Raw genomic sequence first — 14,536 nt, forward strand, 5'->3', positions numbered from 1 at the left:
GGTATTTAATTCCTAGTTTGACTTTTGGGCCTTTGGATTGGGCCTTAGGCTTGAATCAAGCCAAGATGGAGTAATGTAGCTTGTTACTCCAAGAACTTATGATTATGTGTTGGGACCTAATTATTAATTGGGTTATGTTTTGATATTAACAGTTCGGGAATCTGTCATCCAACAATTAGGGTTGTGTCCACGAGACTTCAGCAATGTGATGTGAGTTACCTTCTAGTATGTGACATCCCCAATTTCACGGCCAAAAAAGAACCGACTTGTTTATGTTTTTTTTTTAAATCAGAGTAATCTTTCAAAGAAAACAGTTGCGGAATTTATTCCTATTACAAAATATGATAAGAATTTATCAAAGCATTTCTTAAAGAAATGTATTTTCATTATATAACAAAATTTCGGGATGTCATGTTCCGATACAAACACATAAGCATAAACAGAACATACATTTATTTACACAAGTGATTTACATCTCCTTTAATCTCTCAGTGAAATATGTCTTTGTATTGATACCTATGATACAAAGAAAACTGAGTGGGTCAGGCTAGGGAGCCTGGTGAGCATATAGGGTTTTCATCCCACAATGTTATATCATATATATATATATATATATATATATATATATATATATATATATATATATATATATATATATATATATAACATCCAAACTTGTACAATTTCACCATATAAAGGCAACTCTTATCCCACCCCATCGATCCTCACAACTACACGATCTAAACTATCGTATCTAAAATTTTCCTCTTTACCTGATCCCTAGTCACATATCTAAAACTATCCTCTTCACCCGATCCATATTCACGGATCTAAAACTAACCTTTTCACATGATCCATACTCACGGATCTAAAACTAACCTTTTCCCATGATCCATACTCACGGATCTAAAAATACCTGATCCATACACACGGATCTAAAACTAACCTCCTAATCTGATCCATACTCTCAGATCAATAATTGCACACAATCCATACTCCCAGAATAGGGACAATTAACTATACCTTAATCCTGATCTGATCCATACTCCCGGATCAATAACTGTGCCCATTCCATACTCCCGGACTAGGGACAATTAACTTAGTCTTGATACATACTCCCGAACTAATAACAAGTTTTATCTCTTTACCTGATCCATACTCCCGAATCTAAAACTAACCTTTTGGTCTAATCCATACTCACGGATCTAAAACTAGCCTCTTGATCTGATCCCAACTCATCTTTTATCACACACCAACTATCTTATCTACCCATGTTCTACCCAACATATTTGTAGATATAAAATACATATACAGTTTAACTTATTTAAAACTATATAAAAGATCCATTCCGCACTCATCTTAAATAAACAACAATATATAAACACATAGCACGTATTTCATAGCAAATACTTCATATTTATGTGTTAGAAGAGAGTAACTACACACTCACCAAAACATATACTGAATACATTCAAACAATACTTGTATTACAATCGTGTTTATGAAAGGGATTATACACTCACCTGATAAGACGATTATCGGACATCACTACAACTCTTCAACTAGAAATTCTTCGGTGAAACCGAGATATCTTCACACACCGGACTTCTCGTGGGCAGAGCTTCGGCTCGGAAACTCTTTTCTTCTTGGGATCTTCGGGCTTCAGGACTTGCTTCGTGTCTCGGGATGATAACTGGGCTTCAGGGGGTTAAAATAGGGCTTAGAGAGAGTATCGGGAGTGGGAGAGTAAGAGATGAGCAACCAAATTCGGCTGCCCCTTGAATTCTATTTATAGGGAAAAAATGTTAGGTTCACCTCATGAGCCACATATGCTCACCTCGTGAACTACATATGCTCAACTCGTGAGCTTGATACGTCATTGCGTTCGTCATGGTCACTTGCCCTGGAAGATGTCCGTCATCTGTTCACCTCGTGAGCCACTAATGTTCACCTCGTGAGCTCTGACACAACTTTTGCATACGAACTCTGTTTTCGACGTTCTTTATATCGACGTGTAGGTGAAAACAAGATCTACAGCTTTTATTTAGACTCCGTCGGTTAATTTTGATTTTATTTTTATTATATTATTTTTATATTATTTTTAGTAGGTTGGGACAGGAAAACTACGTTATAAACTCATAACTTCTTCATCTTTCATCCGTTTTCGTCTGTCTTTTCACCGTTGGACTAATATCAACGAGATCTTCAATTCTCGTTTAGATTGTTTTGGCTAAATATCGCTCGATATCATATTCGAACTTCGGGTTGTACACTGCTAAGCTGAAACTTCGAAAAATTATAACTTCCTCATACGAAGTAAGATTTGGGTGTTCTTTTTATGCACATTCTTGGTTTAACGAACTCTACAACATTCTTTTAGATCACTAAGGCTAACTATCGCACTATCGTAAATTCACTTTTTACTTCACATAGCGTTGTGTCGGTTCTATCGTGAAACTTCGACAGGTCATAACTTCTTCGTTTTAACTTGTATTTCAACATTCTTTATATGTACGGAATCCTTGTAACATATAATACAACTTAGTTAAGACTAATCCTCCTAAATAATATTCTATCAAAAAGTCATTTTCGATACTTATTGTCTTTTAATTAACTAGCCCGGATCTGCGGGCGTTACAATTATCTCCCCCTTAGGATGATTATGTCCCGGAATCATCAACGAAAATAGGGCTTGGATAATGATTTAATATGTTACCTCTTCATCCTAAGTAATAATCGTAACTTCCATGTTTCCTCGAATGTGTATTTAACTCTGGGCTTCTTGACTACAAACGATGCTCAATCTTGCATCTGCTTTTCTTACCATGTTGTACTTTCAATCGTAACCTTCGAGTTACCAAATAAGTCCTTATTGTGGACTCCTTCTTCTTCTTAGGATAAATACTTTCATTTATCTATTGCAACAGACCGATGGGTCGTGCTCTATTGACCTCTCATCGCATGATGTGACGCTTAGACTCGGTCTTTTAGAGTTAAATTCCAAAATGGAATATGCCTTCCTTCATATTCAAATGTGATATAATCACATTTCAGCATGTAGCATTTCTACCTGCAAACTTCTTTTAACAACGAGTGTGATACTATCGATCGCATTAATTTCAACCTTCTGACTTAAGTCAGATGTTACAACTAACTTGGTCATCTAGACTACGTAACATATTCATCGAAGTCGAAATCAAATTTATATGACCACTAGGGTCGGAATAACAACCATCTCACTAGTCATTACCGAAACCAGGGTAATGACATACTCGATAAAACGAAATCAATCACTAGCTTCTTGGTAACCTTGTGACTTTCCTTGATCCAAGTGTGACTCCTGTGCTTCTGGTAGTATATGCATCGACTACCTTTCACAGCTACTCATACTCGTCCCAAGTATTGTCCTATAGTTGACCAAGTCACCATACAAGAAAATCATACAATCATTCAACACACCAAATAACAAAACTAGGGTTTATATCATTTTCTTGACACTATTACACAAAAGTTCAAGTTCACCCTATACTATGCCTCTAATAGGCTACACCATAAGTTACTATTCACACTGCTACTTCATAACTTGATCTTTGGATATAAAATACTCATCCTTGATTCCTCGTGTTGTCATCTGCTTCATCAAGGATAATTTTAAATGCTCTTGCCTTTGGCTTTGACAACACATTTGGCTTTGTAATCTCTTCCTTTCTTGGGCAGTTTTGCTTGAAGTGTCCTTCTTCACCACACTTAAAGCAGGCTTCTCTTTTGTTTTTGCATTCGTTGGCATAATGACCAGTCTTCCCACATTTGAAGCAGGTCATTTCTTTAGAGCACCTCCCAATGTGCTTCCTCTTGCACTTATCACATCATTGTGCTTCTTCTTCGAACTTCTTCGAACCAGACGTCGAAAATTTTCTCTTCTCATCAGACCTTAAGGATCCTTCAAACTTTATTTTCTCGCCAACTTCAAACTTGCTGGTGGTTCTTACCTTAATCATATATTCAACAGACTTGGCAGCCCAGATAGTTGCCTACAGAGTAAGTGTCTGACGCACTGGCACCGCATACTCCCATGGGAGTCCCTTTGCGTACCGGTCAACTTTAGTCAGCTCGTCTAGAATGCACAAAGAAAACTCCATATTGTTTGTGAAGAAATTAGTGAATTCATCAACTAACATGCTGCCTTTTGTCAATGTTAGAAACTTGTTCTCCAACTCTAGCAGATTTTGGGCTGAGAAGAACTTGCGTTTGAATTGCATCAAGAATTCTGCCCAAATCATTTGCAGTGCCTCATTAGGGCTTAGGGTCTTCCCCACAGTGTTCCACCAACAAACAACACCACCTCTAAACTGACGCATTGCGAATGTGGTCTGCAACTTTCCTCTACAACCACACATCATGAAGGCTAGCTCCATTTCTGAGATCCAATCCATCACTCTGATTGGATCCTCTTTCCAATTAAGGTCAATGGTTTGGAAGTCAAAAAGTCTTTGTACTTGCATCCAAGTCCATTAATTCCTCCCTCTTGTTTGTTTTGTCTGGCCAATGGTGGGTTGGCTTGACCAACAATCCCACTGAAGTTGCCTCCTTCTGATGCCCTTCATTCAACTCGGGCTGTTCAATCGGCAATTAAAGTTCTTCACAATTCTGCCAAAGAAGACTTCTAGTTTCATCCATTTGATGATCCAACATCGTCTGAATCATTAATTGTACACCAACCATTGTTGTTGGCTCTGGTGTTGCCGCTACAACAGGTAGTTGCTCACTCACAGGTGGTTGATTCCTGTCTTCGTTCAGGTTTCCAACTCCACTTATGGTTCTTACCAATTTTGATCTACACATCAAATATGGTGAATTCAGATCCTCAGTCACGATAGATAATTAAATCATCATTATTAATCTGAAACGTTTACATGCTAGTTCTAATATCATAGTCGTACGCTTAGAATCCAAAACACATAAGGTTTCCAGATCCGGTCAGCAACAGACCATAGATCCGAACAAAAAATTTCATACATGGAAAACATATAGCATTTAGAACAAAAAAGCATTTTAGGCATCTTTCCTAAAATATACTAGTGCTCGTGTTGAAAATATGGTAGACACTCATCTCACAATCATCACTTAGCATTCTAAGTTTAAGTCTAGAAATCCTACAAACTCCTAGTTCGCTTAAACTAATGCTCTGATACCAACTGTGACATCCCAAATTTCATGGCCAGAAAAGACCGATTTGTTTATGCTTTATTTTTGAAAATCAGAGTAATCTTTTAAAGAAAACGGTTGCGGAATTTATTCCGAAAACAAAATATGATAAGAATTTATCAAAGCATTTCTTAAAGAAATGTATTTTCATTATATAACAAAATCTCGGGATGTCATGTTCCGATACAGACACATAAGCATAAAAAGAACATGCCTTTATTTACACTAGTGATTTACATCTCCTTTAATCTGTCAGTGAAATATGTCTTCGTATTGATACTTGTGATACAAAGAAAACTGAGTGGGTCAGGCTTAGGAGCCTCGTGAGCATATAGGGTTTTCATCCCATAATGTTATATCATATATATATATATATATATATATATATATATATATATATATATATATATATATATATATATATATATATATAGAACATTCAAACTTGTACAATTTCACCATATAAAGGCAACTCTTATCCCACCCCATCGATCCTCATAACGACACGATCTAAACTATCGTATCTAAAATTTTCCTCTTTACCTGATCCCTACTCACGGATCTTAAACTATCCTCTTCACCCGATCCATACTCACGGATCTAAAACTAACCTTTTCACCTGATCCATACTCACGGATCTAAAACTAACCTTTTCCCATGATCCATACTCACGGATCTAAAACTAACCTCCTGATCTGATCCATACTCCCGGATCAATAATTGTACCCAATCCATACTCCCGGAATAGGGACAATTAACTATACCTTAATCCTAATCTGATCCATACTCCCGGATCAATAACTGTGCCCAATCCATACTCTCGGACTAGGGACGATTAACTTAGTCTTAATCCATACTCTTAGACTAATAACAAGTTGTATCTCTTTACCTGATCCATACTCCCAGATCTCAAATTAACATATTGGTCTAATCCATGCTCACGAATCTAAAATTAGCCTCATGATCTGATCCCAACTCTTCTTTTATCGCACACCAACTATCTCATCTACCCATGTTCTACCCAACATATTTGTAGATATAAAATACATATACTGTTTAACTTATTTAAAACTATATAAAACATCCATTCCAAAATCATCTTAAATAAACAACAATATATAAACACATAGCATGTATTTCATAGCAAATACTTCATATTTATGTGTTAGAAGAGAGTGACTACACACTCACCCAAAACATATACTTAATACATTCAAACAATACTTGTATTAAAATCGTGTTTATGAAAGAGACTATACACTCACCTGGTAAGACAATTAGCAGACAACACTACGACTCTTCAAGTAGAAATTCTTCGGTGAAACCGAGATATCTTCACACACCGGACTTCTCGCGGGCAGAGCTTTGGCTCGGAAACTCTTTTCTTCTCGGGATATTCAGGATTCAGGACTTGCTTCGTGTCTCAGGATGATATCGGGGCTTTGGGGGGTTAAAATAGGGCTTTGAGAGAATATCAGGAGTGGGAGAGTAAGAGATGAGCAACCAAACTCGGCTGCCCCTTGAATTCTGTTTATAGGACAAAAATGCTAGGTTCACCTCGTGAGCTACATATGCTCACCGCGTGAGCTCGATACGTCATTGCATTCGTCATGTCCACTTGCCCTGGAAGACGTCCATCATTTGTTCACCTCGTGAGCCACTAATACTCACCTCGTGAGCTCTAACACAGCCTTGGGGTTCACGCCCCGAACTTCATAAATTCATAACTTTTGCATACGAGCTCCATTTTCAATGTTATTTATATTGATGCGTAGGTAAAAACAAGATATACGACTTTTATTTAGACTCTGTCGGATAATTTTGAATTTATTTTATTATATTATTTTTATATTATTTTTAGTTGGTCGGGACAAGAAAACTCTGTTATAAACTCATAACTTCTTCATCTGTCGTCCGTTTTCGTCTGTCTTTTCACCGTTGGACTACTATCAACAATATCTTCAATTCCCGTTTAGATTATTTCAGCTAAATATCGCTCGATCACATATTCGAACTTCGGGTTGTACACTGCTAAGCTGAAACTTCGAAAAATCATAACTTCCTCATACGAAGTTAGATTTGGGGGTTCTTTTTATGCACGTTCTTGGTTTAACAAACTCTACAACATTAGTTTAGATTAGTAAGGCTAAATATCGCTTTATTGTAAATTCACTTTTTACATCACACAGCGTTGTGTCGGTTTTGTCGCGAAACTTCGACAGGTCATATCTTCTTCGTTATAACTCGGATTTCAACATTCTTTATATGTACGGAATCCTTGTAACATATACTTCAAATTAGTTAAGACTAATCCTCCTAAATAATCTTCTATCAAAAAGTTGTTTTCGATACTTATTGTCTCTTAATTGACTAGCCCGGATCTGCGGGCGTTACATAGTATAGGTGGGTCTAGGGAACCAATGTCGGCCCACTAGTAGGTGACTATGTATGAGATGATTGTCTTTGTGATAATTGTCCAGTTTTCATCTATCTAATATGCTCTATGTGCTAGGATGCTCTGTTATATGTGTTAGTAGTAGTAGGGTAAAATCGTTCCCGGATACCGGTTGAAAGATACCGAACGGGTCGTTAGAACCCATGCATGCCTAGCAGTACATTATGTTATGTTATTATGTGGTAGTAGTAGGGGTAAAATAGTCCGCGGTTACCGGTTGAAAGATACCGAATGGGAGGTTAGCTCCCGATTACTGGTTGAAAGATACCGAAGGGTAGGTCAGGCACCCAGATATGTCTGACAATATATTTATGTATGTTATGCTATGTTATTATGTGGTAGTGATAAGGGTGAAACAGCCCCCAGATACCGGTTGAAAGATACCGAAAGGGTAGGCCAATACCCGGATATGCTTGGCAGTATATGTGTTGTATGGAATGTGGTATGATGGGGGAACTCACTAAGCTTTGTGCTTTTGGTTTTCAGTTTTGGTTTCAGGTACTTTGTTTTCAAAGGAAATGAGTTGGGTTGATTGCAGTGCATCACACTATGTCTTCCGCACATGAGATCTTTGGGATTACACTCTAATATTATTTCATGATAACATGTTTGACTATTGACACTTTGGTTTTGACATGAGATGTTATTATGGTCGTTTTATTACTTATGGTTTCATAATAACTTATTTAAAAATGAAATTTTTGGCCTTAAATTTTCGGATGTTAAAATTATATAAACTATGTGTTATGTGTACATATTAACTGTATACTTGCTATCTATGCTGGATGAATGATTTTATACAAGTCTTAAATGATTTAAACTGTATATGTGTTTATATCTACAAAATACGTTGGGTAAAACATGGGTAAATGAAATATGAGTTGGATGATGAGATGAGAGGTTATATAGACCATGAGATAAGGGTGAGAGGTGAAGAATGAGAGAATCCTTTTACCCAAGCGTTAGCAGCGTCATCTAGCAGAGTATGGATAACAACCACAGACTATTCTAGACAGTCCAGTAGAACACTAGTAGGCTCGCAACCTGTAGGTGTTATGAACGAGATGTTCACCCGGTGTACTCTAAAAACCCATTGACATGTATTACGAGTGGACTCTTGAAAATGATATTGTCAATAAATGAGATAAATCCTGGTGACTATGCAGACTTAGTGCCTAAACCTTGGCAACTATGGATTTAGTGTCTGTTGAGTAAACCCTGACAACGATGGATTTCATGCCTATTCCTTAGGATGATCCTTAGGAATGAATGAATAAGAAATAGTTGATTCTTAGGTTAGACCCTTAAGAGTAAATAAGATAATGGGAATGGGTAATTGGGTTAATTATTTGATGATTAAATATAATAATTATATTATTGTGGGTTGAAAACCCTATGTACTCACCAGGTTTCCAACCTGACCGACTCCAGCTTATTTGTATCACATGTGTCGATATGAAGTTACATTACACTGAGATATTAAAGAGATGTAGATCACTAGTGTAAATGAATGTAAGTTCTGTTTATGCTTATGTTTCTGTATTGATGATGACATCCCAAATGTTTAAAAATGAATAAAAATACATTTCTTCGGAAATGCTTTGATAACATATTTATCATGTTTTTCTGGGAACAAATTCCGCAACATATTTCTTTAAAATATACTATGATTTTCAAAATAAAGCATAAACAAATCGATCTTTTCTGGCTGTGAAAATGGGGATGTCACACAAATCCTTGGCACAACTTAAGAAATGTATTGTAAGGAAAAAAGAAGGCATTCAAAGATATTGATTTTTGGAGTGTTGTGGAGGACAAATAAAATGGCTTAAACAATACACATCGGAAGATTCCATGGATGGTTAAAAAACAAAGCATCTGAAAACTCTCATACCCAATCTTCTGATGCGCATGCTGGAATAGACCTCAAAGATGACGAACCTTATGAAATTTTAAGGTCGAGTGGTCCTATGGGAAAAAATCAAATGAAGAGAAAACTAAAGGGTGTCAAAGGTTTTTCAAGCCATATTAAGGATAAGAAAGAGGGGCTCATGCAGTTAAATGAACACTTCTACAAAATATTGAAAATTACGGAACAAAATGAAAAAGTTATGAGTTGAAACTAATGATGAAAGACATTTCAAAATTACCTGAGAATCAACATCGAGCGCGGAGAAAGCGCAAGCGAAGAAAATGAAGAAATATAATTTGAAAAAATAGTATGATTGATGTTTTATGTCATTTGTTAAGTTAAATTTTAAGCCTACTTAAGCAATATTTCAAATGTTGTAACTCTCTATTTTATTTTAATGAAATGTTTTTGTTTTGTTTTTTTAAATAAGAATGTAGTTCAAATTAAGAAAAAAAAACAATGTCTCTCTACCCCTCAAAATGACATGTCATACATATTGTGTAGTAGGGATGAAAGTGGGTCTAAACCTGGACCGGATGGACCTGGATCCAGAAAACTCGGAACTGATTAACGGGATTTTGTAGAACTGGAAACCGTACCGGTATATAGGAACCGGTTCCGATTCGGTTCCGGGTAAAGTGGGTCTAGAACCGGAAAACCCGGAAACATCAAAGTGGGTAGGTTGGAACCGGATAAAGTGGGTTTAGAACCGAAAAACCCGAAAAAACCGGAATTTTTTGGTAATTACTTACTACTTAGTGGGTTGAACTTTCAAAATTTTTGTATTGACAACTCGACTTTGGGGGACTGTAACTCACTGAATATAAAACCAAAATTAACAAAATTATAGTCTAAAATCATGTAAAAACTCTAAAATACACTCTGGAAAAAACCGCATGTAAATCCGACTTTAAACGAATGAGATTTACATTTGTTAACATTTTCACATAATACAAAGTACAAAAACAAATAGCTAAAAAGTTGAAAATTTTCAGTTTTGATATCCGTACTTCGGAGGACTGCAAATCATTTAATGTTAAACCAAAAATGACTAAATTATAGTCTAAACCCATGTACAAACTGTAAAATACAAGTTGGAAAAAACCACATGTCAAACCGATTTCAAACGAATTAGATATGCATGTTTTAAAACTTTCACCGAATACAAAAAAACTGAAAAACTAAAAACTTCCAGCTTTGATATCTCGATTTTGGGGGACTGTAAGTCAATGAATATAAAACTAAAAATGGCAAATTTATATTCTAAAATCATGTATAAACTCTAAATTATACGTTGGAAAAAATCGCATGTCAACCGGAGTTAAAATGAATGAGATAAGCATCTTTTAAACGTTTCAGAAACAATGGTTCCAGTTCCAAACACCGGTTCCGGTTTTTAGACCCGGTTTATCCGGACCCAATGGGCCCAAACCCGGATAAATCCAAATTTTAAACCCGGAACCGGAACCAGTTCTATATATTTCGGTTCTAATGGTTCTGGTTTCAATACGGTTCCGATTCCAGTCTGGTTTTCCGGTTCTAAATCTCATCCCTATTGTGTACGAGTAATATAGATGCCAAAAAGTTGACGTGGCGTTGTGACAAACTTAACATTACTCCCTAAAACCTAATTAAATTGGTTAACTCTCAACATAAGTTTTTCAAACACCAACTACCCCCACTTTATGATATATATATATATATATATATATATATATATATATATATATATATATATATATATATATATATATATATATATATATATATATATAAAAAGAGAGAGAGTTAGGTTCATATAGATCCAACAAAATGACAAATATTATATGAATGTAGGGACCAATCAAAATTTAAAAAAATCATTAATTAATATAGTTAGAGTTAATTATAGAAAATAATTAAAACATTTAATTTCCCCTTAAATTAGGAATATCAGTTTTATAACCGTACAACAATTTCATCATCGACATTTACAACTGAACAACAATCATCCTTCATTATCTAATATAAAAAACAAGAGAAATTAAATTACCTCCTACCTTTTATGCCTACAATTATTCTTACCCATTAAAATTATGGCAAATCATCATTCAATTTAATTGTAATTAATATATTCCTAATATAGCCTTAATGAGTTAGTTAAAAAAATATGGAATGATGACACATGTTATAATTTTATTGGGTAGGAATATTTATAGGTATAAAAAGTAGGAAACAATTTAATTTCTCAAAAAACAATAGTCGATCAAGAGAAAAAAGCATATTGGTGGTTAAAACTCATACAACGATAATTATCAAGTATGCTTTTTCTTTATTAATTGTTTATATAGACAAAAGACTTTCACATTCCACTACCGTCAAATCATATGAAAAGTTACATGAGGCTAAATTTTTTTGCCTTTACATGTGAATTAATAAAAAAAACAAAAGAAATTCAAGAATTAAAATTATAATTTTAGGGATTGTGTTTCTCAATGTGGTATTTCTTTGTATCATTTAATAAGAATCTAATCACATTTTTGTAGAATATATTAAATTTCTTTTTTTTTTGTACATTCTATAATATTGTTTTATAATTTTTTTTTATGCATAAAGAATGAAGTGTGTAGTGAAAACTAACTTTTGAACGAAATGTAGAATTAAAACCGAGTTTTGAAGAATAAAACTCTTCACTAAAACCAATTCTTGAAGAATGGAAAGCAAAATTGAAGTGGGGTTTGAAGATGGAGATCGAAATGTTATCTTGGAATTAATGCATTATTCTTCAAAAATGTTAAACTATTTTTCAAGAAGATCAATTATGACATCTAATTAATATCGTATTCTACAAGTATTTCTTACAAGAATTTCATTCATAATCATTCTTATCATCAAGCATGGAGTTTTAATTAATAAATCGATTCTTAACAATTTTCATGATATTTAAGAAATTTTACTTTAAAAAAGTAGTTTCTAAATGTTGTATCAATCGTGAAAATTGTTAAAAGATTGTAATCACAAACATAAAAATAACATAAAATAAGGCACAACGGTTATTCTTAATTATTCTCGTCATCGAAAAAAAAAATATTATAGGTGGTGAAAAAAGAGAACATAAATTTTAAAGAATGAAATATGCTTCATGTTTTTTGAGTACTATGTAAAAAACAATTATGGTACATAAATAAAAATAAAAATAAAAATTTAAATTGATATCCCATGAAAATCCACTTTCCATATATATATATATTTTTAACAATTATTAGATTTAATTAAAAACAATTATATATTAAATGCTTCCACATGTTAATAACATCTACCCTCATATCTCAATCATTAATTTCTTTTAATCTAATAGACAAAAATTAATCATACATTCATACAATATTTGAAGTTTACATTTGATCATATATATATATATATATATATATATATATATATATATATATATATATATATATATATATATATATATATATATATATATATATATATATATATATATATCATATTTGTATGGATTTATTTTGATGGGATGTAATAATTTCATTTATATTTTTGATTTATTCCTTAAATTAATTTAAATAAAAACAAATTGATTTGATTTTTTTGATATTGCTTATTATTATTTACTTTGTTCAATTATATATATATATATATATATATATATATATATATATATATATATATATATATATATATATATATATGATCTAAAGGACCTTAGGAATAGTAACTTTTGTGGTTTAAGGTTTTTACCACAAATTTTTGGTAAATTTGACGTTTTTCATCCTTTAAGTGAAAATTTTTACATTTTTATGTTTTGATTTGTAGTGGTTAATTCTATAATTCCTTAGTTTATACATCAAAGTTATATATAAATAATATCCGATAGGCAGTAGAATGTGTGATTTCCACCTTACTTCTTGTTCCTTGTTTGGTTGTGGGCTTAGGGCGGAATACACACATTTAACTGTCCATTCGACATTAGGTTATATATAACTGGTATAAAGTAAGTAATTTCAGCACGAATTATTGTGGTTATCATTTTATCATATTATAAAATATAGGAATTTTCTGGAGGAACAAGTGAACTTTCCCAAAAACTTAGAATATACTTTTTATCATGAAATATAACAAAATACTTATGAACTCATCAGCTTAAATGATGATCTACTCTTTCAAAATAGCTTATATTCTTAGGAATCCAGTAGATAGGTACACTCTAGCAGTTTTTGAGAAGACAGCTTACTACCGTGTTGCATCGTTTGTCTTCTACCGTATCTACTTTGATGTTTAAATATGTAATGTTTAAACACTTATGTAAAACTTATATTTATTAATGAAATGGTTGTTTGTACTTTGATTACTATAATGCATGTGTTGTGGTACTTACATGACGTCCTCCGCCCCCGAACATTTCCGCCGTTTCGGTTTGAGGGTGTGACAATCTGTTTGGAGAGATCATCGTAAGCTTCGGTGGTAGGATCTTGAGCTTTTAAGATGGGAAAATGTTTCATCAATAATTACAAGTATCTCATTGAATTTATTGTTCATAACATCAAAAGTATTCCAGGTGGCTCGGATCAGCTTGTTAAGAACCTGTTGCATAAACATATTCATTTCATCGTTTTTCTAAATCTCCTTTTCTAGCCTTTGAAATTGTTTCTCGTGAGGAACATGAGTAAGCTTGATGAGTTTGTTGGTAGCACAAATCATGTCATTAAGAATCTTGAGCATAGTGGTGGTGGTGTGCAACGTCCCAAAAATAAGACCCAAAAATTTCATTTTTAATTTATATAATACAATAATTCAAAACATTGTCATACAACCAAAATAGACCAAAGTATGTCACTACATCATATCATATCAGAGTAAATCACAAAATATAGAATAATGCAGTGTGTGCTCTACAATCATCCCGGGCTCTTCCCTTTTAAACCAGAAGTACCTGAAACATAAACGGAAAACCATAAGCATAAAGC

The sequence above is a fragment of the Lactuca saligna genome, chromosome 5 (assembly GCF_052625555.1).
Source record: "Lactuca saligna cultivar CGN05327 chromosome 5, ASM5262555v1, whole genome shotgun sequence".
Taxonomy (NCBI): domain Eukaryota; kingdom Viridiplantae; phylum Streptophyta; class Magnoliopsida; order Asterales; family Asteraceae; genus Lactuca; species Lactuca saligna.